The sequence below is a fragment of the Dama dama genome, chromosome 26, assembly GCF_033118175.1.
Source record: "Dama dama isolate Ldn47 chromosome 26, ASM3311817v1, whole genome shotgun sequence".
NCBI classification, from domain to species: Eukaryota; Metazoa; Chordata; class Mammalia; order Artiodactyla; family Cervidae; genus Dama; species Dama dama.
In genome coordinates this window covers 2,071,207-2,096,566 of record NC_083706.1, presented here as the reverse complement: position 1 = coordinate 2,096,566, position 25,360 = coordinate 2,071,207, and positions in this window count along the sequence as shown.

The following is a 25,360-nucleotide window of genomic DNA, read 5'->3' as shown; positions in this document are numbered from 1 at the left end:
ACAAGAAAGGGCTCTGTGGACCCCAAATCAACTCGAGATGAGAGCTTAGTCCCTGGCTTCGACTCAAGAGGAATACCAACTTTCCACAAGCACCTCAAGAGGAGTCTTCTCTCAGCTACAGGTATGTGAGAGGGACCCTGAGTTGCTGGCCTCAAGTGGAATGGACACCGAGATGGTCTGAATCGAAGTAGGCCGGATATCCCTGAGGTGAATTGAATGCAGGCTCATCTTGCATCTCCCAAGACGAAGGGATGTCTGAATCCCCTGTGGAGACGACAGAGAAAGTCCTAGTCCTCCGCCTCATCGAGACCGGAGGCCTCACATCCTTTGAAAACTCGAGAGGTCTGCTGAGATCAATGCTTCCAAAGGATACAATGCCTGACTCTTCTTGAAAATTGATAGGAGTCCCAGGATCACTGTGGCACGTGCAAATGGACCCTGGGTCTCCTGCTTCACGTGGAGATGCGTCCCAAATGCCATGCCAAGACTCGAGGAGAATCCCCAGGTTTCCCTCGTACCTAGGCAGGAGTCCTGACGTCGCTGAGCAAACACGTGTCTGGAAGGGCCCTCCCGGTCGTAACTCGAGAATATACCCCAGGTTCCGGCCGCAACTCGAGAAAAACCATGAGACTTCCCCCTCGCCGCGAGATGAGGCCCGATTCCCCTGGACTGCGTGCAGAGCAATTCCGTGTTCCACATCAAACGTGAAAGGAGCCTTGATTTCCTTGATGGCACTCCAGAGAAAACCCAAGATCACTGTCTCAAGTCTAGAGGGATCCTGAGGTCACTGGAGCAACACGAAAGGGCTCCGTGGACCCCAAATCAACTCAAGATGAGAGCTTAGTCCCTGGCTTCGACTCAAGAGGCATACCAACTTTCCACAAGCACCTCAAGAGGAGGCTTCTCTCAGCTACAGGTATGTGAGAAGGACCCTGAGTTTGTGGCCTCAAGTGGAATGGACACCGAGATGCTCTGACTCGAAGTGAGTCCAGATATCCCTGCAGTGAATTGAATGCAGGCTCGTCTTGCATCTCCCAAGACGAAGGGATGTCTGAATCCCCTGTGGAGACCTCAGAGAAAGGCCTAGTTCTCTGCCTCCTCACGACCGGACGCCTCACATCCTTTGAAAACTTGAGAGGTCCTCGGAGATCAATGCTTCCAAAGGAGACGATGCCTGACTCTTCTTGAAAATGGATAGGAGTCCCAGGATCCCTGTGGCACGTGGAAAGGGACCCTGGGTCTCCCGCCTCACGTGGAGACGCGTCCAAATTGCCATGCCAAGACTAGAGGAGAATCCCGAGCTGTCCCTCGCACCTAGGCAGGAGTCCTGACGTCGCTGAACAAACACGTGTCTGGAAGGGCCCTCCCCGTCGTAACTCGAGAATATACCTCTGGTTCTGGCCGCAACTCGAGAAAAACCTTGAGATTTCCCCTTCACCGCGAGATGAGGCCCAATTCCCCTGCACTGCGTTCAGAGCAATTCCGTGTTCCACATCAAACGTGAAAGGAGCCTTGTTTTCCTTGATGGCACTCCAGAGAAAACCCAAGATCACAGTCTCAAGTCTAGAGGGATCCTGAAGTCACTGGAGCAACACCAAAGGGCTCCGTGGACCCCAAATCAAGTCGAGATGAGAGCTTAGTCCCTGGCTTCGACTCAAGAGGAATACCAATTTCCAAAAGCACCTCAGGAGGAGGCTTCTCCCAGCTTCAGGTATGTGAGAGGGACCCTGAGTTTGTGGCCTCAAGTGGAATGGACACGGAGATGCTCTGACTCGAAGTAAGGCCGGATATCCCTGCAGTGAATTGAATGCAGGCTCGTCTTGCATCTCCCAAGACGAAGGGATGTCTGAATCCGCTGTGGAGACCACAGAGAAAGACCTAGTTCTCCGCCTCATCGAGACCGGAGGCCTCCCATACTTTGAAAACTCGAGAGGTCCGCTGAGATCAATGCTTCCAAAGGAGACGATGCCTGACTCTTCTTGAAAATGGATAGGAGTCCCAGGATCCCTGTGGCACGTGGAAAGGGACCCTGGGTCTCCCGCCTCACGTGGAGTCGCGTGCCAATTGCCATGCCAAGACTCGAGGAGAATCCCGAGGTGTCCCTCGCACCTAGGCAGGAGTCCTGACGTCGCTGAACAAACACGTGTCTGGAAGGGCCCTCCCCGTCGTAACTCGAGAATATACCCCAGGTTCCGGCCGCAACTCCAGAAAAACCATGAGATTTCCCCTTCACCGCGAGATGAGGCCCAATTCCCCTGCACTGCGTTCAGAGCAATTCCGTGTTCCACATCAAACGTGAAAGGAGCCTTGATTTCCTTGATGGCACTCCAGAGAAAACCCAAGATCACTGGCTCAAGTCTAGAGGGATCCTGAGGTCACTGGAGCAACAAGAAAGGGCTCCGTGGACCACAAATCAACTCGAGATGAGAGCTTAGTCCCTGGCTTCGACTCAAGAGGTATACCAACTTTCCATAAGCACCTCAAGAGGAGGCTTCTCTCAGCTACAGGTATGTGAGAGTTACCCTGAATTTGTGGCCTCAAGTGTAATGGACACCGAGATGCTCTGACTCGAAGTAAGGCCGGATATCCCTGCAGTGAATTGAATGCAGGCTCGTCTTGCATCTCCCAAGACGAAGGGATGTCTGAAAGCCCTGTGGAGACGACAGAGAAAGACCTAGTCCTCTGCCTCATCGCGACCCGAGGCCTCACATCCTTTGAAAACTCGAGAGGTCTGAGGAGATCAATGCTTCCAAAGGAGACAATGCCTGAATCCTCTTGAAAATGGATTGGAGTCCCAGGATCCCTGTCGCACGTGGAAAGGGACCCTGGGTCTCCCGCCTCAAGTGGAGACGCGTCCCAATTGCCATGCCAAGACTCGAGGAGAATCCCGAGGTGTCCCTCGCACCTAGGCAGGAGTCCTGACGTCGCTGAACAAACACGTGTCTGGACGGGCCCTCCCGTCGTAACTCGAGAATATACCCCAGGTTCCGGCCGCAACTCGAGAAAAACCATGAGACTTCCCCCTCGCCCTGAGATGAGGCCCGATTCCCCTGCACTGCGTGCAGAGCAATTCCGTGTTCCACATCAATCGTGAAAGGAGCTTTGATTTCCTTGATGGCACTCTAGAGAAAACCCAAGATCACTATCTCAAGTCTAGAAGGATCCTGAGGTCACTGGAGCAACAGGAAAGGGCTCCGTGGACCCCAAATCAACTACAGATGAGAGTTTAGTCCCTGGCTTCGACTCAAGAGGAATACCAACTTTCCACAAGCACCTCAAGAGGAGGCTTCTCTCAGCTACAGGTATGTGAGAGGGACCCTGAGTTTGTGGCCTCAAGTGGAATGGACACCGAGATGCTCTGACTCGAAGTAAGGCCGGATATCCCTGCAGTGAATTGAATGCAGGCTCGTCTTGCATCTCCCAAGACGAAGGGATGTCTGAATCCCCTGTGGAGACCACAGAGAAAGACCTAGTTCTCCGCCTCCTCGCGACCGGAGGCCTCACATCCTTTGAAAACTCGAGAGGTCCGCGGAGATCAATGCTTCCAAAGGAGACGATGCCTGACTCCTCTTCAAAATGGATAGGAGTCCCAGGATCCCTGTGGCACGTGGAAAGGGACACTGCGTCTCCCGCCTAACGTGGAGACGCGTCCCAATTGCCATGCCAAGACTCGAGGAGAATCCCGAGGTGTCCCTCGCACCTAGGCAGGAGTCCTGACGTCGCTGAACAAACACGTGTCTGGAAGGGCCCTCCCCGTCGTAACTCGAGAAAATACCCTAGGTTCTGACCGTAACTTGAGAAAAACCATGAGACATCCCCCTTGCCGCGAGATGAGGCCCGATTCCCATGCACTGTGTGCAGAGCAATTCCGTGTTCCACATCAAACGTGAAAGGAGCCTTGATTTCCTTGATGGCACTCCAGAGAAAACCCAAGATCACTGTCTCAAGTCTAGAGGGATCCTGAGGTCACTGGAGCAACACCAAAGGGCTCCGTGGACCCCAAATCAACTCGAGATGAGAGCTTAGTCCCTGGCTTCGACTCAAGAGGAATACCAATTTCCACAAGCACCTCAAGAGTAGGCTTCTCCCAGCTACAGGTATGTGAGAGGGACCCTGAGTTTGTGGCCTCAAGTGGAATGGACACGGAGATGCTCTGACTCGAAGTAAGGCGGGATATCCCTGCAGTGAATTGAAAGCAGGCTCGTCTTGCATCTCTCAAGACGAAGGGATGTCTGAATCCCCTGTGGAGACCACAGAGAAAGACCTAGTTCTCCGCCTCATCGAGACCGGAGGCCTCCCATACTTTGAAAACTCGAGAGGTCCGCTGAGATCAATGCTTCCAAAGGAGACGATGCCTGACTCTTCTTGAAAATGGATAGGAGTCCCAGGATCCCTGTGGCACGTGGAAAGGGACGCTGGGTCTCCCGCCTCACGTGGAGTCGCGTGCCAATTGCCATGCCAAGACTCGAGGAGAATCCCGAGGTGTCCCTCGCACCTAGGCAGGAGTCCTGACGTCGCTGAACAAACACGTGTCTGGAAGGGCCCTCCCCGTCGTAACTCGAGAATATACCCCTGGTTCCGGCCGCAACTCGAGAAAAACCATGATATTTCCCCTTCACCGTGAGATGAGGCCCAATTCCCCTGCACTGCGTTCAGAGCAATTCCGTGTTCCACATTAAACGTGAAAGGAGCCTTGATTTCCTTGATGGCACTCCAGAGAAAACCCAAGATCACTGTCTCAAGTCTAGAGGGATCCTGAGGTCACTGGAGCAACACCAAAGGGCTCCGTGGACCCCAAATCAACTCGAGATGAGAGCTTAGTCCCTGGCTTCGACTCAAGAGGAATACCAATTTCCACAAGCACCTCAAGAGGAGGCTTCTCCCAGCTACAGGTATGTGAGAGGGACCCTGAGTTTGTGGCCTCAAGTGGAATGGACACGGAGATGCTCTGACTCGAAGTAAGGCCGGATATTCCTGCAGTGAATTGAAAGCAGGCTTGTCTTGCATCTCCCAAGACGAAGGGATGTCTGAATCCCCTGTGGAGACCACAGAGAAAGACCTAGTTCTCCGCCTCATCGAGACCAGAGGCCTCCCATACTTTGAAAACTCGAGAGGTCCGCTGAGATCAATGCTTCCAAAGGAGACGATGCCTGACTCTTCTTGAAAATGGATAGGAGTCCCAGGATCCCTGTGGCACGTGGAAAGGGACCCTGGGTCTCCCGCCTCACGTGGAGTCGCGTGCCAATTGCCATGCCAAGACTCGAGGAGAATCCCGAGGTGTCCCTCGCACCTAGGCAGGAGTCGTGACGTCGCTGAAAAAACACGTGTCTGGAAGGGCCCTCCCCGTCGTAACTCGAGAAAATACCCTAGGTTCTGACCGTAACTTGAGAAAAACCATGAGACATCCCCCTTGCCGCGAGATGAGGCCCGATTCCCATGCACTGTGTGCAGAGCAATTCCGTGTTCCACATCAAACTTGAAAGGAGCCTTGATTTCCTTGATGGCACTCCAGAGAAAACCCAAGATCACTGTCTCAAGTCTAGAGGGATCCTGAGGTCACTGGAGCAACAAGAAAGGGCTCCGTGGACCCCAAATCAACTCGAGATGAGAGCTTAGTCCCTGGCTTCGACTCAAGAGGAATACCAACTTTCCATAAGCACCTCAAGAGGAGGCTTCTCTCAGCTAAAGGTATGTGAGAGTGACCCTGAATTTGTGGCCTCAAGTGTAAAAGACACCGAGATGCTCTGACTCGAAGTAAGGCCGGATATCCCTGCAGTGAATTGAATGCAGGCTCGTCTTGCATCTCCCAAAACGAAGGGATGTCTGAAAGCCCTGTGGAGACGACAGAGAAAGACCTAGTCCTCTGCCTCATCGCGACCCGAGGCCTCACATCTTTGAAAACTCGAGAGGTCTGAGGAGATCAATGCTTCCAAAGGAGACAATGCCTGAATCCTCTTGAAAATGGATAGGAGTCCCAGGATCCCTGTCGCACGTGGAAAGGGACCCTGGGTCTCCCGCCTCACGTGGAGATGCGTCCCAATTGCCATGCCAAGACTCGAGGAGAATCCCGAGGTGTCCCTCGCACCTAGGCAGGAGTCCTGACGTCGCTGAACAAACACGTGTCTGGAAGGGCCCTCCCCGTCGTAACTCGAGAATATACCCCAGGTTCCGGCCGCAACTCTAGAAACACCATGAGACTTCCCCCTCGCCGCGAGATGAGGCCCGATTCCCCTGCACTGCGTGCAGAGCAATTCCGTGTTCCACATTAAACGTGAAAGGAGCCTTGATTTCCTTGATGGCACTCCAGAGAAAACCCAAGATCACTGTCTCAAGTCCTGAGGTCAATGGAGCAACACCAAAGGGCTCCATGGACCCCAAATCAACTCGTGATGAGAGCTTAGTTCCTGGCTTCGACTCAAGAGGAATACCAACTTTCCACAAGCACCTCAAGAGGAGGCTTCTCTCAGCTACAGGTATGTGAGAGGGACCCTGAGTTTGTGGCCTCAAGTGGAATGGAAACCGAGATGCTTTGACTCGAAGTAAGGCCGGATATCCCTGCAGTGAATTGAATGCAGGCTCGTCTTGCATCTCCATAGACGAAGGGATGTCTGAATCCCCTGTGGAGACCACAGAGAAAGTCTTAGTCCTCCGCCTCATCGCGACCGGAGGCCTCACATCCTTTGAAAACTCGAGAGGTCCGCTGAGATCAATGCTTCCAAAGGAGACGATGCCTGACTCTTCTTGAAAATGGATAGGAGTCCCAGGATCCCTGTGGCACGTGGAAAGGGACCCTGGGTCTCCCGCCTCACGTGGAGACGCGTCCCAATTGTCATGCCAAGACTCGAGGAGAATCCCGAGGGGTCCCTCGCACCTAGGCAGGAGTCCTGACGTCGCTGAACAAACACGTGTCTGGAAGGGCCCTCCCCGTCGTAACTCGAGAATATACCCCAGGTTCCGGCCGCAACTTGAGAAAAACCATGAGACTTCCGCCTCGCCGCGAAATGAGGCCAGATTCCCCTGCACTGCGTGCAGAGCAATTCCGTGTACCACATTAAACGTGAAAGGAGCCTTGATTTCCTTGATGGCACTCCAGAGAAAACCCAAGATCACTGTCTCAAGTCTAGAGGGATCCTGACGTCACTGGAGCAACACCAAAGGGCTCCATAGACCCCAAATCAACTCGTGATGACAGCTAGTCCCTGGCTTCGACTCAAGAGGAATACCAACTTTCCACAAGCACCTCAAGAGGAGGCTTCTCTCAGCTACAGGTATGTGAGAGGGCCCCTGAGTTTGTGGCCTCAAGTGGAATGGACACCGAGATGCTCTGACTCGAAGTAAGGCCGGATATCCCTGCAGTGAATTGAATGCAGGCTCGTCTTGCATCTCCCAAGACGAAGGGATGTCTGAATCCCCTGTGGAGACCACAGAGAAAGACCTAGTTCTCCGCCTCATCGAGACAGGAGGCCTCCCATCCTTTGAAAACTCGAGAGGTCCCTGGAGATCAATGCTTCCAAAGGAGACGATGCCTGACTCCTCTTGAAAATGGATAGCAGTCCCAGGATCCCTGTGGCACGTGGAAAGGGACCCTGGGTCTCCCGCCTCACGTGGACACGCGTCCCAATTGCCATGCCAAGACTCGAGGAGAATCCCGAGGTGTCCCTCGCACCTAGGCAGGAGTCCTGACGTCGCTGAACAAACACGTGTCTGGAAGGGCCCTCCCCGTCGTAACTCGAGAATGTACCCTAGGTTCCGACCGTAACTTGAGAAAAACCATGAGACATCCCCCTTGCCGCGAGATGAGGCCCGATTCCCATGCACTGTGTGCAGAGCAATTCCGTGTTCCACATCAAACTTGAAAGGAGCCTTGATTTCCTTGATGGCACTCCAGAGAAAACCCAAGATCACTGTCTCATGTCTAGAGGTATCCTGAGGTCACTGGAGCAACAAGAAAGGGCTCCGTGGACCCCAAATCAACTCGAGATGAGAGCTTAGTCCCTGGCTTCGACTCAAGAGGAATACCAACTTTCCATAAGCACCTCAAGAGGAGGCTTCTCTCAGCTAAAGGTATGTGAGCGTGACCCTGAATTTGTGGCCTCAAGTGTATTGGACACCGAGATGCTCTGACTCGAAGTAAGGCCGGATATCCCTGCAGTGAATTGAATGCAGGCTCGTCTTGCATCTCCCAAGACGAAGGGATGTCTGAATCCCCTGTGGAGATGACAGAGAAAGAGCTAGTCCTCCGCCTCATCGCGAGCGGAGGCCTCACATCCTTTGAAAACTCGAGAGGTCCGCGGAGATCAATGCTTCCAAAGGAGACGATGCCTGACTCCTCTTCAAAATGGATAGGAGTCCCAGGATCCCTGTGGCACGTGGAGAGGGACCCTGGGTCTCCCGCCTCACGTGGAGACGCGTCCCAATTGCCATGCCAAGACTCGAGGAGAACCCCGAGGTGTCCCTCGCACCTAGGCAGGAGTCCTGACGTCGCTGAACAAACACGTGTCTGGAAGGGCCCTCCCCGTCTTAACTCGAGAATATACCCCAGGTTCCGGCCGCAACTCGAGAAAAACCATGAGACTTCCCCCTCGCCGCGAGATGAGGCCCGATTCCCCTGCACTGCGTGCAGAGCAATTCCGTGTTTCACAGCAAAAGTGAAAGGAGCCTTGATTTCCTTGATGGCACTCCAGAGAAAACCCAAGATCACTGTCTCAAGTCTAGAGGGATCCTGAGGTCAATGGAGTAACAGGAAAGGGCTCCGTGGACCCCAAATCAACTCGAGATGAGAGCTTAGTACCTGGCTTCCACTCAAGAGGAATATCAACTTTCCACAAGCACCTCAAGAGGAGGCTTCTCTCAGCTACAGGTATGTGAGAGGGACCCTGAGTTTGTGGCCTCAAGTGGAATAGACATCGAGATGCTCTGACTCGATGTAAGGCTGGATATCCCTGCAGTGAATTGAATGCAGGCTCGTCTTGCATCTCCCAAGACGAAGGGATGTCTGAATCCCCTGTGGAGACCACAGAGAAAGACCTAGTTCTCCGCCTCATCGCGACCGGAGGCCTCACATCCTTTGAAAATTCGAGAGGTCTGCGGAGATCAATGCTTCCAAAGGAGACGATGCCTGACTCCTCTTGAAAATGGATAGGAGTCCCAGGATCCCTGTGGCACGTGGAAAGGGACACTGGGTCTCCCGCCTCACGTGGAGACGCGTCCCAATTGCCATGCCAAGACTCGAGGAGAATCCCGAGGTGTCCCTCGCACCTAGGCAGGAGTCCTGACATCGCTGAACAAACACGTGTCTGGAAGGGCCCTCCCCGTCGTAACTCGAGAATATACCCCAGGTTCGGGCCGCAACTCGAGAAAAACCATGAGATTTCCCCCTCGCCGCGAGTTGAGGCCCGATTCACCTGCACTGCATGCAGAGCAATTCCGTGTTCCACATGAAACGTGAAAGGAGCCTTGATTTCCTTGATGACACTCCAGAGAAAACCCAAGATCAATGTCTCAAGTCTAGAGGGATCCTGAGGTCACTGGACCAACAGGAAAGGGCTCCGTGGACCGAAATACACTCGAGATGAGAGCTTAGTCCCTGGCTTAGACTCAAGAGGAATACCAACTTTCCACAAGCACCTCAAGAGGAGGCTTCTCTCAGCTACATGTATATTTGAGGGACCCCGAGTTTGTGGCCTCAAGTGGAATGGACACCGAGATGCTCTGACTCGAAGTAAGGCCGGATATCCCTGCAGTGAATTGAATGCAGGCTCGTCTTGCATCTCCCAAGACGAAGGGATGTCTGAATCCCCTGTGGAGACCACAGAGAAAGACCTAGTCCTCCGCCTCCTCGCAACCGGAGGCCTCATATCCTTTGAAAATTCCAGAGGTCCGCTGAGATCAATACTTGCGAAGGAGACGATGCCTGACTCCTCTTGAAAATGGATAGGAGTCCCAGGATCACTGTGGCACGTGGAAAGGGACTCTCGGTCTCCCGCCTCACGTGGAGACGCGTCCCAATTGCCATGCCAAGACTCGAGGAAAATCTCGAGGAATCCCTCACACCTAGGCAGGAGTCCTGACGTCGCTGAACAAACACGTGTCTGGAAGGGCCCTCCCCATCGTAACTCGAGAATATACCCAGGTTCCGGCGCAACTCGAGAAAAACCATGAGACTTCCCCCTCGCCGCGCGATGAGGCCCGATTCCCCTGCACTGCGTGCAGAGCAATTCCGTGTTCCACATCAAACGAGAAAAAAGCCTTGATTTCCTTGATGGCACTCCAGAGAAAACCCAAGATCACTGTCTCAAGTCTAGAGGGATCCTGAGGTCACTGTAGCAACACAAAAGGGCTCTGTGCACCCCAAATCAACTCGAGATGAGAGCTTAGTTCCTGGCTTCGACTCAAGAGGAATTCCAACTTTCCACAAGCACCTCAAGGGGAGGATTCTCTCAGCCACATGTATGTGAGAGGGACCCTGAGTTTGTGGGCTCAAGTGGAATGGACACCGAGATGCTCTGTCTCGAAGTAAGGCCGGATATCCCTGCAGTGAATTGAATGCAGGCTCGTCTTGCATCTCCCAAGACGAAGGGATGTCTGAATCCCCTGTGGAGACGACAGAGAAAGAACTAGTTCTCCGCCTCATCGCGACCGGAGGCCTCACATCCTTTGAAAACTCGAGCGGTCCACGGAGATCAATGCTTCCAAAGGAGACGATGCCTGACTCCTCTTGAAAATGGATAGGAGTCCCAGGATCCCTGTGGCACGTGGAAAGGGACCCTGGGTCTCCCGCCTCACGTGGAGACGCATCCCAATTGCCATGCCAAGACTCGAGGAGTATCCCGAGTTGTCCCTCGCACCTAGGCAGGGGTCCTGACGTTGCTGAACAAACATGTGTCTGGAAAGACCCTCCCCGTCGTAACTCGAGAATATACCCCAGGTTCCGGCCGCAACTCGAGAACAACCATGAGACTTCCCCCTCGCCGCGAGATGAGGCCCGATTCCCCTGCAATGCATGCAGAGCAATTCCGTGTTCCACATCAAACGTGAAAGGAGCCTTGATTTCCTTGATGGCACTCCATACAAAACCCAAGATCACTGTCTCAAGCCTAGAGGGATCCTGAGGTCACTGTAGCAACAAGAAAGGGCTCCGTGGACCCAAAACCAACTCGAGATGAGAACTTAGTCCCTGGCTTCGATTCAAGGGGAATACCAACTTTCCACAAGCACCTCAAGCGGAGGCTTCTCTCAGCTACAGGTATGTGAGAGGGACCCTGAGTTAGTGGCCTCAAGTGGAATGGACACCGAGACGCTGTGACTCGAGGTAAGGCCGGATATCCCTGCAGTGAACTGAATGCATGCTCGTCTTGCATCTCCCAAGACGAAGGGATGTCTGAATCCCCTGTGGAGACCACAGAGAAAGACCTAGTTCTCCTTCTCATCGAGACCGGAGGACTCACAACCTTTGAAAACTCGAGAGGTCCACGGAGATCAATGCTTCCAAAGGAGACGATGCCTGACTCCTCTTCAAAATGGATAGGAGTCCCAGGATCCCTGTGGCACGTGGAAAGGGACCCTGGGTCTCTTGCCTCATGTGGAGACGCGTTCCAATTGCCATGCCAAGACTTTAGGAGAATCCAAAGGTGTCCCTCGCACCTATCACGTGTCTGGAAGGGCCCTCCCCTTCGTAACTCGAGAATATACCCCAGGTTCAGGCCGCAACTCGAGAAAAACCATGAGACTTCCCCCTCGCCGCGAGATGAGGCCCGATTCCCATGCCCTGCGTGCAGAGCAACTCCGTGTTCCACATCAAACGTGAACGGAGCCTTGATTTCCTTGATGGCACTCCAGAGAAAACCCAAGATCACTGTCTCAAGTCTAGAGGGATCCTGAGGTCACTGGAGCAACACGAACGGGCTCCGTGGACCCCAAATCAACTCGAGATGAGAGCTTAGTCCCTGGCTTCGACTCAAGAGGAATACCAACTTTCCACAAGCACCTCAAGAGGAGGCTTCTCTCAGCTACAGGTATGTGAGAGGGACCCTGAGTTTGTGGCCTCAAGTGGAATGGACACCGAGATGCTCTGACTCGAAGTAAGGCCGGATATCCCTGCAGTGAATTGAATGCAGGCTCGTCTTGCATCTAACAAGACGAAGGGATGTCTGAATCCCCTGTGGAGACCACAGAGAAAGACCGAGTTCTCCGCCTCATCGAGACCGGAGGCCTCACATTCTTTGAAAACTCGAGAGGTCCGCGGAGATCAATGCTTCCAAAGGAGACGATGCCTGACTCCTCTTGAAAATGGATAGGAGTCCCAGGATCCCTGTGGCACGTGGAAAGGGACCCTGGGTCTCCCGCCTCACGTGGAGACGCGTCCAAATTGCCATGCCAAGACTCGAGGAGAATCCCGAGGTGTCCCTCACACCTAGGCAGGAGTCCTGACGTCGCTGAACAAACACGTGTCTGGAAGGGCCCTCCCCGTCGTAACTCGAGAACATACCCCAGGTTCGGGCCGCAACTCGAGAAAAACAATGAGATTTCCCCCTCGCCGCGAGTTGAGGCACGATTCCCCTGCACTGCATGCAGAGCAATTCCGTGTTCAACATCAAACGTGTAAGGAGCCTTGATTTCCTTGATGACACTCCAGAGAAAACCCAAGATCACTGTCTCAAGTCTAGAGGGATCCTGAGGTCACTGGACCAACAGGAAAGGGCTCCGTGGACCGAAATACACTCGAGATGAGAGCTTAGTCCCTGGCGTAGACTAAAGAGGAATACCAACTTTCCACAAGCACCTCAAGAGGAAGCTTCTCTCAGCTACATGTATATTTGAGGGACCCCGAGTTTGTGGCCTCAAGTGGAATGGACACCGGGATGCTCTGACTCGAAGTAAGGCCGGATATCCCTGCAGTGAATTGAATGCAGGCTCGTCTTGCATCTCCCAAGACGAAGGGATGTCTGAATCCCCTTTGGAGACCACAGAGAAAAACCTAATTCTCCGCCTACTCGCGAGCGGAGGCCTCACATCCTTTGAAAACTCGAGAGTTCCGCGGAGATCATTGCTTCCAAAGGAGACGATGACTGACTCCTCTTGAAAATGGATAGGAGTCCCAGGATCCCTGTGGCACGTGGAAAGGGACCCTGGGTCTCCCGCCTCATGTGGAGACGCGTCCCAATTGCCATGCCAAGACTCGAGGAGAATCCCGAGGTGTCCCTCGCACCTAGGCAAGAGTCCTGACGTCGCTGAACAAACACGTGTCTGGAAGGGCCCTCCCCGTCGTAACTCGAGAATATACCCCAGGTTCCGGCCGCAAGTCGAGAAAAACCATGAGACTTCCCCCTCGCCGCGAGATGAGGCCCGATTCCCCTGCCCTGCATGCAGAGCAATTCTGTATTCCACATCAAAAGTGAAAGGAACCTTGATTTCCTTGATGGCACTCCAGAGAAAACCCAAGATAACTGTCCCTAGTCTAGAGGGATCCTGAGGTCACTGGAGCAACACGAAAGGGCTCCATGGTCCCCAAATCAACTCGAGATGAGAGCTTAGTCCCTGGCTTCGACTCAAGAGGAATACCAACTTTCCACAAGCACCTCAAGAGGAGGCTTCTCTCAGCTACAGGTATGTGAGAGGGCCCCTGAGTTTGTGGCCTCAAGTGGATTGGACACCGAGATGCTCTGACTCGAAGTAAGGCCGGATATCCCTGCAGTGAATTGAATGCAGGCTCGTCTTGCATCTCCCAAGACGAAGGGATGTCTGAATCCCCTGTGGAGACCACAGAGAAAGACCTAACTTTCTGCCTTATCGCTACCAGAGGCCTCACATCCTTTGAAAATTCGAGAGGTCCGCGGAGATCAATGCTTCCAACGGAGACGATGCCTGACTCCTCTTGAAAATGGATAGGAGTCCCAGGATCCCTGTGGCACGTAGAAAGGGACCCTGGGTCGCCCGCCTCACTTGGAGACGCGTCCCCATTGCCATGCCAAGACTCGAGGAGAATCCCGAGGTGACCCTCGCACCTAGGCAGGAGTCCTGACGTCGCTGAACAAACACGTGTCTGGAAGGGCCCTCCCCGTCGTAACTCGAGAATATACCCCAGGTTCCGGCCGCAACTCGAGAAAAACCATGAGACTTCCCCCTCGCCGCTGGATGAAGCCCGATTCCCCTGCACTGCGTGCAGAACAATTCCGTGTTCCACATCAAACGTGAAAGGAGCCTTGATTTCCTTGATGGCACTCCAGAGAAAACCCAAGATCACTGTTCCTAGTCTAGAGGGATCCTGAGGTCACTGGAGCAACACGAAAGGTCTCCATGGACCCCAAATCAACTCAAGATGAGAGCTTAGTCCCTGGCTTCGACTCAAGAGGAATACCAACTTTCCACAAGCACCTCAAGAGGAGGCTTCTCTCAGCTACAGGTATGTGAGAGGGACCCTGAGTTTGTGGCCTCAAGTGGAATAGACACCGAGATGCTCTGACTCGATGTAAGGCTGGATATCCCTGCAGTGAATTGAATGCAGGCTCGTCTTGCATCTCCCAAGACGAAGGGATGTCTGAATCCCCTGTGGAGACCACAGAGAAAGACCTAGTTCTCCGCCTCATCGCGACCGGAGGCCTCACATCCTTTGAAAACTCGAGAGGTCCGCGGAGTTCAATGCTTCCAAAGGAGACGATGCCTGACTCCTCTTGAAAATGGATAGGAGTCCCAGGATCCCTGTGGCACGTGGAAAGGGACACTGGGTCTCCCGCCTCACGTGGAGACGCGTCCCAATTGACATGCCAAGACTCGAGGAAAATCTCGAGGAATCCCTCACACCTAGGCAGGAGTCCTGACGTCGCTGAACAAACACGTGTCTGGAAGGGCCCTCCCCATCGTAACTCGAGAATATACCCCAGGTTCCGGCGCAACTCGAGAAAAACCATGAGACTTCCCCCTCGCCGCGCGATGAGGCCCGATTCCCCTGCACTGCGTGCAGAGCAATTCCGTGTTCCACATCAAACGAGAAAAAAGCCTTGATTTCCTTGATTGCACTCCAGAGAAAACCCAAGATCACTGTCTCAAGTCTAGAGGGATCCTGAGGTCACTGTAGCAACACAAAAGGGCTCTGTGCACCCCAAATCAACTCGAGATGAGAGCTTAGTTCCTGGCTTCGACTCAAGAGGAATTCCAACTTTCCACAAGCACCTCAAGCGGAGGCTTCTCTCAGCTACAGGTATGTGAGAGGGACCCTGAGTTTGTGGCCTCAAGTGGAATGGACACCGAGACGCTGTGACTCGAGGTAAGGCCGGATATCCCTGCAGTGAACTGAATGCATGCTCGTCTTGCATCTCCCAAGACGAAGGGATGTCTGAATCCCCTGTGGAGACCACAGAGAAAGACCTAGTTCTCCGTCTCATCGAGACCGGAGGACTCACAACCTTTGAAAACTCGAGAGGTCCACGGAGATCAATGCTTCCAAAGGAGACGATTCCTGACTCCTCTTCAAAATGGATAGGAGTCCCAGGATCCCTGTGGCACGTGGAAAGGGACCCTGGGTCTCTTGCCTCATGTGGAGACGCGTTCCAATTGCCATGCCAAGACTTTAGGAGAATCCAAAGGTGTCCCTCGCACCTATCACGTGTCTGGAAGGGCCCTCCCCTTCGTAACTCGAGAATATACCCCAGGTTCAGGCCGCAACTCGAGAAAAACCATGAGACTTCCCCCTCGCCGCGAGATGAGGCCCGATTCCCCTGCCCTGCGTGCAGAGCAACTCCGTGTTCCACATCAAACGTGAAAGGAGCCTTGATTTCCTTGATGGCACTCCAGAGAAAACCCAAGATCACTGTCTCAAGTCTAGAGGGATCCTGAGGTCACTGGAGCAACACGAAAGGGCTCCGTGGACCCCAAATCAACTCGAGATGAGAGCTTAGTCCCTGGCTTCGACTCAAGAGGAATACCAACTTTCCACAAGCACCTCAAGAGGAGGCTTCTCTCAGCTACAGGTATGTGAGAGGGACCCTGAGTTTGTGGCCTCAAGTGGAATGGACACCGAGATGCTCTGACTCGAAGTAAGGCCGGATATCCCTGCAGTGAATTGAATGCAGGCTCGTCTTGCATCTAACAAGACGAAGGGATGTCTGAATCCCCTGTGGAGACCACAGAGAAAGACCGAGTTCTCCGCCTCATCGAGACCGGAGGCCTCACATTCTTTGAAAACTCGAGAGGTCCGCGGAGATCAATGCTTCCAAAGGAGACGATGCCTGACTCCTCTTGAAAATGGATAGGAGTCCCAGGATCCCTGTGGCACGTGGAAAGGGACCCTGGGTCTCCCGCCTCACGTGGAGACGCGTCCCAATTGCCATGCCAAGACTCGAGGAGAATCCCGAGGTGTCCCTCACACCTAGGCAGGAGTCCTGACGTCGCTGAACAAACACGTGTCTGGAAGGGCCCTCCCCGTCGTAACTCGAGAACATACCCCAGGTTCGGGCCGCAACTCGAGAAAAACAATGAGATTTCCCCCTCGCCGCGAGTTGAGGCACGATTCCCCTGCACTGCATGCAGAGCAATTCCGTGTTCCACATCAAACGTGTAAGGAGCCTTGATTTCCTTGATGACACTCCAGAGAAAACCCAAGATCACTGTCTCAAGTCTAGAGGGATCCTGAGGTCACTGGACCAACAGGAAAGGGCTCCGTGGACCGAAATACACTCGAGATGAGAGCTTAGTCCCTGGCGTAGACTCAAGAGGAATACCAACTTTCCACAAGCACCTCAAGAGGAAGCTTCTCTCAGCTACATGTATATTTGAGGGACCCCGAGTTTGTGGCCTCAAGTGGAATGGACACCGGGATGCTCTGACTCGAAGTAAGGCCGGATATCCCTGCAGTGAATTGAATGCAGGCTCGTCTTGCATCTCCCAAGACGAAGGGATGTCTGAATCCCCTTTGGAGACCACAGAGAAAAACCTGATTCTCCGCCTACTCGCGAGCGGAGGCCTCACATCCTTTGAAAACTCGAGAGTTCCGCGGAGATCATTGCTTCCAAAGGAGACGATGACTGACTCCTCTTGAAAATGGATAGGAGTCCCAGGATCCCTGTGGCACGTGGAAAGGGACCCTGGGTCTCCCGCCTCATGTGGAGACGCGTCCCAATTGCCATGCCAAGACTCGAGGAGAATCCCGAGGTGTCCCTCGCACCTAGGCAAGAGTCCTGACGTCGCTGAACAAACACGTGTCTGGAAGGGCCCTCCCCGTCGTAACTCGAGAATATACCCCAGGTTCCGGCCGCAAGTCGAGAAAAACCATGAGACTTCCCCCTCGCCGCAAGATGAGGCCCGATTCCCCTGCCCTGCATGCAGAGCAATTCTGTATTCCACATCAAAAGTGAAAGGAACCTTGATTTCCTTGATGGCACTCCAGAGAAAACCCAAGATCACTGTCCCTAGTCTAGAGGGATCCTGAGGTCACTGGAGCAACACGAATGGGCTCCATGGTCCCCAAATCAACTCGAGATGAGAGCTTAGTCCCTGGCTTCGACTCAAGAGGAATACCAACTTTCCACAAGCACCTCAAGAGGAGGCTTCTCTCAGCTACAGGTATGTGAGAGGGCCCCTGAGTTTGTGGCCTCAAGTGGATTGGACACCGAGATGCTCTGACTCGAAGTAAGGCCGGATATCCCTGCAGTGAATTGAATGCAGGCTCGTCTTGCATCTCCCAAAACGAAGGGATGTCTGAATCCCCTGTGGAGACCACAGAGAAAGACCTAACTTTCTGCCTTGTCGCTACCAGAGGCCTCACATCCTTTGAAAATTCGAGAGGTCCGCGGAGATCAATGCTTCCAACGGAGACGATGCCTGACTCCTCTTGAAAATGGATAGGAGTCCCAGGATCCCTGTGGCACGTAGAAAGGGACCCTGGGTCGCCCGCCTCACTTGGAGACGCGTCCCCATTGCCATGCCAAGACTCGAGGAGAATCCCGAGGTGACCCTCGCACCTAGGCAGGAGTCCTGACGTCGCTGAACAAACACGTGTCTGGAAGGGCCCTCCCCGTCGTAACTCGAGAATATACCCCAGGTTCCGGCCGCAACTCGAGAAAAACCATGAGACTTCCCCCTCGCCGCTGGATGAAGCCCGATTCCCCTGCAGTGCGTGCAGAACAATTCCGTGTTCCACATCAAACGTGAAAGGAGCCTTGATTTCCTTGATGGCACTCCAGAGAAAACCCAAGATCACTGTCCCTAGTCTAGAGGGATCCTGAGGTCACTGGAGCAACACGAAAGGGCTCCATGGACCCCAAATCAACTCGAGATGAGAGCTTAGTCCCTGGCTTCGACTCAAGAGGAATACCAACTTTCCACAAGCACCTCAAGAGGAGGCTTCTCTCAGCTACAGGTATGTGAGAGGGCCCCTGAGTTTGTGGCCTCAAGTGGATTGGACACCGAGATGCTCTGACTCGAAGTAAGGCCGGATATCCCTGCAGTGAATTGAATGCAGGCTCGTCTTGCATCTCCCAAGACGAAGGGATGTCTGAATCCCCTGTGGAGATGACAGAGAAAGAGCTAGTCCTCCGCCTCATCGCGAGCGGAGGCCTCACATCCTTTGAAAATTCGAGAGGTCCGCGGAGATCAATGCTTCCAAAGGAGACGATGCCTGACTCCTCTTGAAAATGGATAGGAGTCCCAGGATCCCTGTGGCACGTGGAAAGGGACCCTGGGTCTCCTGCCTCACGTGGAGACGCGTCCCAATTGCCATGCAAAGACTCGAGGAGAACCCCGAGGTGTCCCTCGCACCTAGGCAGGAGTCCTGACGTCGCTGAACAAACACGTGTCTGGAAGGGCCCTCCCCGTCTTAACTCAAGAATATACCCCAGGTTCCGGCCGCAACTCGAGAAAAACCATGAGACTTCCCCCTCCCCGCGAGATGAGGCCCGATTCCCCTGCACTGCGTGCAGAGCAATTCCGTGTTCCACATCAAAAGTGAAAGGAGCCTTGATTTCCTTGATGGCACTCCAGAGAAAACCCAAGATCACTGTCTCAAGTCTAGAGGGATCCTGAGGTCACTGTAGCAACAAGAAAGGGCTCCGTGGACCCAAAACCAACTCGAGATGAGAACTTAGTCCCTGGCTTCGACTCAAGGGGAATACCAACTTTCCACAAGCACCTCAAGCGGAGGCTTCTCTCAGCTACAGGTATGTGAGAGGGACCCTGAGTTTGTGGCCTCAAGTGGAATGGACACCGAGACGCTGTGACTCGAGGTAAGGCCGGATATCCCTGCAGTGAACTGAATGCATGCTCGTCTTGCATCTCCCAAGACGAAGGGATGTCTGAATCCCCTGTGGAGACCACAGAGAAAGACCTAGTTCTCCGTCTCATCGAGACCGGAGGACTCACAACCTTTGAAAACTCGAGAGGTCCACGGAGATCAATGCTTCCAAAGGAGACGATGCCTGACTCCTCTTCAAAATGGATAGGAGTCCCAGGATCCCTGTGGCACGTGGAAAGGGACCCTGGGTCTCTTGCCTCATGTGGAGACGCGTTCCAATTGCCATGCCAAGACTTTAGGAGAATCCAAAGGTGTCCCTCGCACCTATCACGTGTCTGGAAGGGCCCTCCCCTTCGTAACTCGAGAATATACCCCAGGTTCAGGCCGCAACTCGAGAAAAACCATGAGACTTCCCCCTCGCCGCGAGATGAGGCCCGATTCCCCTGCCCTGCGTGCAGAGCAACTCCGTGTTCCACATCAAACGTGAAAGGAGCCTTGATTTCCTTGATGGCACTCCAGAGAAAACCCAAGATCACTGTCTCAAGTCTAGAGGGATCCTGAGGTCACTGGAGCAACACGAACGGGCTCCGTGGACCCCAAATCAACTCGAGATGAGAGCTTAGTCCCTGGCTTCGACTCAAGAGGAATACCAACTTTCCACAAGCACCTCAAGAGGAGGCTTCTCTCAGCTACAGGTATGTGAGAGGGACCCTGAGTTTGTGGCCTCAAGTGGAATGGACACCGAGATGCTCTGACTGGAAGTAAGGCCGGATATCCCTGCAGTGAATTGAATGCAGGCTCGTCTTGCATCTAACAAGACGAAGGGATGTCTGAATCCCCTGTGGAGACCACAGAGAAAGACCGAGTTCTCCGCCTCATCGAGACCGGAGGCCTCACATTCTTTGAAAACTCGAGAGGTCCGCGGAGATCAATGCTTCCAAAGGAGACGATGCCTGACTCCTCTTGAAAATGGATAGGAGTCCCAGGATCCCTGTGGCACGTGGAAAGGGACCCTGGGTCTCCCGCCTCACGTGGAGACGCATCCCAATTGCCATGCCAAGACTCGACGAGAATCCCGAGTTGTCCCTCGCACCTAGGCAGGGGTCCTGACGTTGCTGAACAAACATGTGTCTGGAAAGACCCTCCCCGTCGTAACTCGAGAATATACCCCAGGTTCCGGCCGCAACTCGAGAACAACCATGAGACTTCCCCCTCGCCGCGAGATGAGGCCCGATTCCCCTGCAATGCATGCAGAGCAATTCCGTGTTCCACATCAAACGTGAAAGGAGCCTTGATTTCCTTAATGGCACTCCATACAAAACCCAAGATCACTGTCTCAAGTCTAGAGGGATCCTGAGGTCACTGTAGCAACAAGAAAGGGCTCCGTGGACCCAAAACCAACTCGAGATGAGAACTTAGTCCCTGGCTTCGACTCAAGGGGAATACCAACTTTCCACAAGCACCTCAAGCGGAGGCTTCTCTCAGCTACAGGTATGTGAGAGGGACCCTGAGTTTGTGGCCTCAAGTGGAATGGACACCGAGACGCTGTGACTCGAGGTAAGGCCGGATATCCCTGCAGTGAACAGAATGCATGCTCGTCTTGCATCTCCCAAGACGAAGGGATGTCTGAATCCCCTGTGGAGACCACAGAGAAAGACCTAGTTCTCCGTCTCATCGAGACCGGAGGACTCACAACCTTTGAAAACTCGAGAGGTCCACGGAGATCAATGCTTCCAAAGGAGACGATGCCTGACTCCTCTTCAAAATGGATAGGAGTCCCAGGATCCCTGTGGCACGTGGAAAGGGACCCTGGGTATCTTGCCTCATGTGGAGACGCGTTCCAATTGCCATGCCAAGACTTTAGGAGAATCCAAAGGTGTCCCTCGCACCTATCACGTGTCTGGAAGGGCCCTCCCCTTCGTAACTCTAGAATATACCCCAGGTTCAGGCCGCAACTCGAGAAAAACCATGAGACTTCCCCCTCGCCGCGAGATGAGGCCCGATTCCCCTGCCCTGCGTGCAGAGCAACTCCGTGTTCCACATCAAACGTGAAAGGAGCCTTGATTTCCTTGATGGCACTCCAGAGAAAACCCAAGATCACTGTCTCAAGTCTAGAGGGATCCTGAGGTCACTGGAGCAACACGAACGGGCTCCGTGGACCCCAAATCAACTCGAGATGAGAGCTTAGTCCCTGGCTTCGACTCAAGAGGAATACCAACTTTCCACAAGCACCTCAAGAGGAGGCTTCTCTCAGCTACAGGTATGTGAGAGGGACCCTGAGTTTGTGGCCTCAAGTGGAATGGACACCGAGATGCTCTGACTCGAAGTAAGGCCGGATATCCCTGCAGTGAATTGAATGCAGGCTCGTCTTGCATCTAACAAGACGAAGGGATGTCTGAATCCCCTGTGGAGACCACAGAGAAAGACCGAGTTCTCCGCCTCATCGAGACCGGAGGCCTCACATTCTTTGAAAACTCGAGAGGTCCACGGAGATCAATGCTTCCAAAGGAGACGATGCCTGACTCCTCTTGAAAATGGATAGGAGTCCCAGGATCCCTGTGGCACGTGGAAAGGGACCCTGGGTCTCCCGCCTCACGTGGAGACGCGTCCAAATTGCCATGCCAAGACTCGAGGAGAATCCCGAGGTGTCCCTCACACCTAGGCAGGAGTCCTGACGTCGCTGAACAAACACGTGTCTGGAAGGGCCCTCCCCGTCGTAACTCGAGAACATACCCCAGGTTCGGGCCGCAACTCGAGAAAAACAATGAGATTTCCCCCTCGCCGCGAGTTGAGGCACGATTCCCCTGCACTGCATGCAGAGCAATTCCGTGTTCCACATCAAACGTGTAAGGAGCCTTGATTTCCTTGATGACACTCCAGAGAAAACCCAAGATCACTGTCTCAAGTCTAGAGGGATCCTGAGGTCACTGGACCAACAGGAAAGGGCTCCGTGGACCGAAATACACTCGAGATGAGAGCTTAGTCCCTGGCGTAGACTCAAGAGGAATACCAACTTTCCACAAGCACCTCAAGAGGAAGCTTCTCTCAGCTACATGTATATTTGAGGGACCCCGAGTTTGTGGCCTCAAGTGGAATGGACACCGGGATGCTCTGACTCGAAGTAAGGCCGGATATCCCTGCAGTGAATTGAATGCAGGCTCGTCTTGCATCTCCCAAGACGAAGGGATGTCTGAATCCCCTTTGGAGACCACAGAGAAAAACCTAATTCTCCGCCTACTCGCGAGCGGAGGCCTCACATCCTTTGAAAACTCGAGAGTTCCGCGGAGATCATTGCTTCCAAAGGAGACGATGACTGACTCCTCTTGAAAATGGATAGGAGTCCCAGGATCCCTGTGGCACGTGGAAAGGGACCCTGGGTCTCCCGCCTCATGTGGAGACGCGTCCCAATTGCCATGCCAAGACTCGAGGAGAATCCCGAGGTGTCCCTCGCACCTAGGCAAGAGTCCTGACGTCGCTGAACAAACACGTGTCTGGAAGGGCCCTCCCCGTCGTAACTCGAGAATATACCCCAGGTTCCGGCCGCAAGTCGAGAAAAACCATGAGACTTCCCCCTCGCCGCGAGATGAGGCCCGATTCCCCTGCCCTGCATGCAGAGCAATTCTGTATTCCACATCAAAAGTGAAAGGAACCTTGATTTCCTTGATGGCACTCCAGAGAAAACCCAAGATCACTGTCCCTAGTCTAGAGGGATCCTGAGGTCACTGGAGCAACACGAATGGGCTCCATGGTCCCCAAATCAACTCGAGATGAGAGCTTAGTCCCTGGCTTCGACTCAAGAGGAATACCAACTTTCCACAAGCACCTCAAGAGGAGGCTTCTCTCAGCTACAGGTATGTGAGAGGGCCCCTGAGTTTGTGGCCTCAAGTGGATTGGACACCGAGATGCTCTGACTCGAAGTAAGGCCGGATATCCCTGCAGTGAATTGAATGCAGGCTCGTCTTGCATCTCCCAAGACGAAGGGATGTCTGAATCCCCTGTGGAGACCACAGAGAAAGACCTAACTTTCTGCCTTATCGCTACCAGAGGCCTCACATCCTTTGAAAATTCGAGAGGTCCGCGGAGATCAATGCTTCCAAAGGAGACGATGCCTGACTCCTCTTGAAAATGGATAGGAGTCCCAGGATCCCTGTGGCACGTAGAAAGGGACCCTGGGTCGCCCGCCTCACTTGGAGACGCGTCCCCATTGCCATGCCAAGACTCGAGGAGAATCCCGAGGTGACCCTCGCACCTAGGCAGGAGTCCTGACGTCGCTGAACAAACACGTGTCTGGAAGGGCCCTCCCCGTCGTAACTCGAGAATATACCCCAGGTTCCGGCCGCAACTCGAGAAAAACCATGAGACTTCCCCCTCGCCGCTGGATGAAGCCCGATTCCCCTGCAGTGCGTGCAGAACAATTCCGTGTTCCACATCAAACGTGAAAGGAGCCTTGATTTCCTTGATGGCACTCCAGCGAAAACCCAAGATCACTGTCCCTAGTCTAGAGGGATCCTGAGGTCACTGGAGCAAAACGAAAGGGCTCCATGGACCCCAAATCAACTCGAGATGAGAGCTTAGTCCCTGGCTTCGACTCAAGAGGAATACCAACTTTCCACAAGCACCTCAAGAGGAGGCTTCTCTCAGCTACAGGTATGTGAGAGGGCCCCTGAGTTTGTGGCCTCAAGTGGATTGGACACCGAGATGCTCTGACTCGAAGTAAGGCCGGATATCCCTGCAGTGAATTGAATGCAGGCTCGTCTTGCATCTCCCAAGACGAAGGGATGTCTGAATCCCCTGTGGAGATGACAGAGAAAGAGCTAGTCCTCCGCCTCATCGCGAGCGGAGGCCTCACATCCTTTGAAAACTCGAGAGGTCCGCGGAGATCAATGCTTCCAAAGGAGACGATGCCTGACTCCTCTTCAAAATGGATAGGAGTCCCAGGATCCCTGTGGCACGTGGAAAGGGACCCTGGGTCTCCTGCCTCACGTGGAGACGCGTCCCAATTGCCATGCAAAGACTCGAGGAGAACCCCGAGGTGTCCCTCGCACCTAGGCAGGAGTCCTGACGTCGCTGAACAAACACGTGTCTGGAAGGGCCCTCCCCGTCTTAACTCAAGAATATACCCCAGGTTCCGGCCCCAACTCGAGAAAAACCATGAGACTTCCCCCTCGCCGCGAGATGAGGCCCGATTCCCCTGCACTGTGTGCAGAGCAATTCCGTGTTCCACATCAAAAGTGAAAGGAGCCTTGATTTCCTTGATGGCACTCCAGAGAAAACCCAAGATCACTGTCTCAAGTCTAGAGGGATCCTGAGGTCACTGTAGCAACAAGAAAGGGCTCCGTGGACCCAAAACCAACTCGAGATGAGAACTTAGTCCCTGGCTTCGACTCAAGGGGAATACCAACTTTCCACAAGCACCTCAAGCGGAGGCTTCTCTCAGCTACAGGTATGTGAGAGGGACCCTGAGTTTGTGGCCTCAAGTGGAATGGACACCTAGACGCTGTGACTCGAGGTAAGGCCGGATATCCCTGCAGTGAACTGAATGCATGCTCGTCTTGCATCTCCCAAGACGAAGGGATGTCTGAATCCCCTGTGGAGACCACAGAGAAAGACCTAGTTCTCCGTCTCATCGAGACCGGAGGACTCACAACCTTTGAAAACTCGAGAGGTCCACGGAGATCAATGCTTCCAAAGGAGACGATGCCTGACTCCTCTTCAAAATGGATAGGAGTCCCAGGATCCCTGTGGCACGTGGAAAGGGACCCTGGGTCTCTTGCCTCATGTGGAGACGCGTTCCAATTGCCATGCCAAGACTTTAGGAGAATCCAAAGGTGTCCCTCGCACCTATCACGTGTCTGGAAGGGCCCTCCCCTTCGTAACTCGAGAATATACCCCAGGTTCAGGCCGCAACTCGAGAAAAACCATGAGACTTCCCCCTCGCCGCGAGATGAGGCCCGATTCCCCTGCCCTGCGTGCAGAGCAACTCCGTGTTCCACATCAAACGTGAAAGGAGCCTTGATTTCCTTGATGGCACTCCAGAGAAAACCCAAGATCACTGTCTCAAGTCTAGAGGGATCCTGAGGTCACTGGAGCAACACGAACGGGCTCCGTGGACCCCAAATCAACTCGAGATGAGAGCTT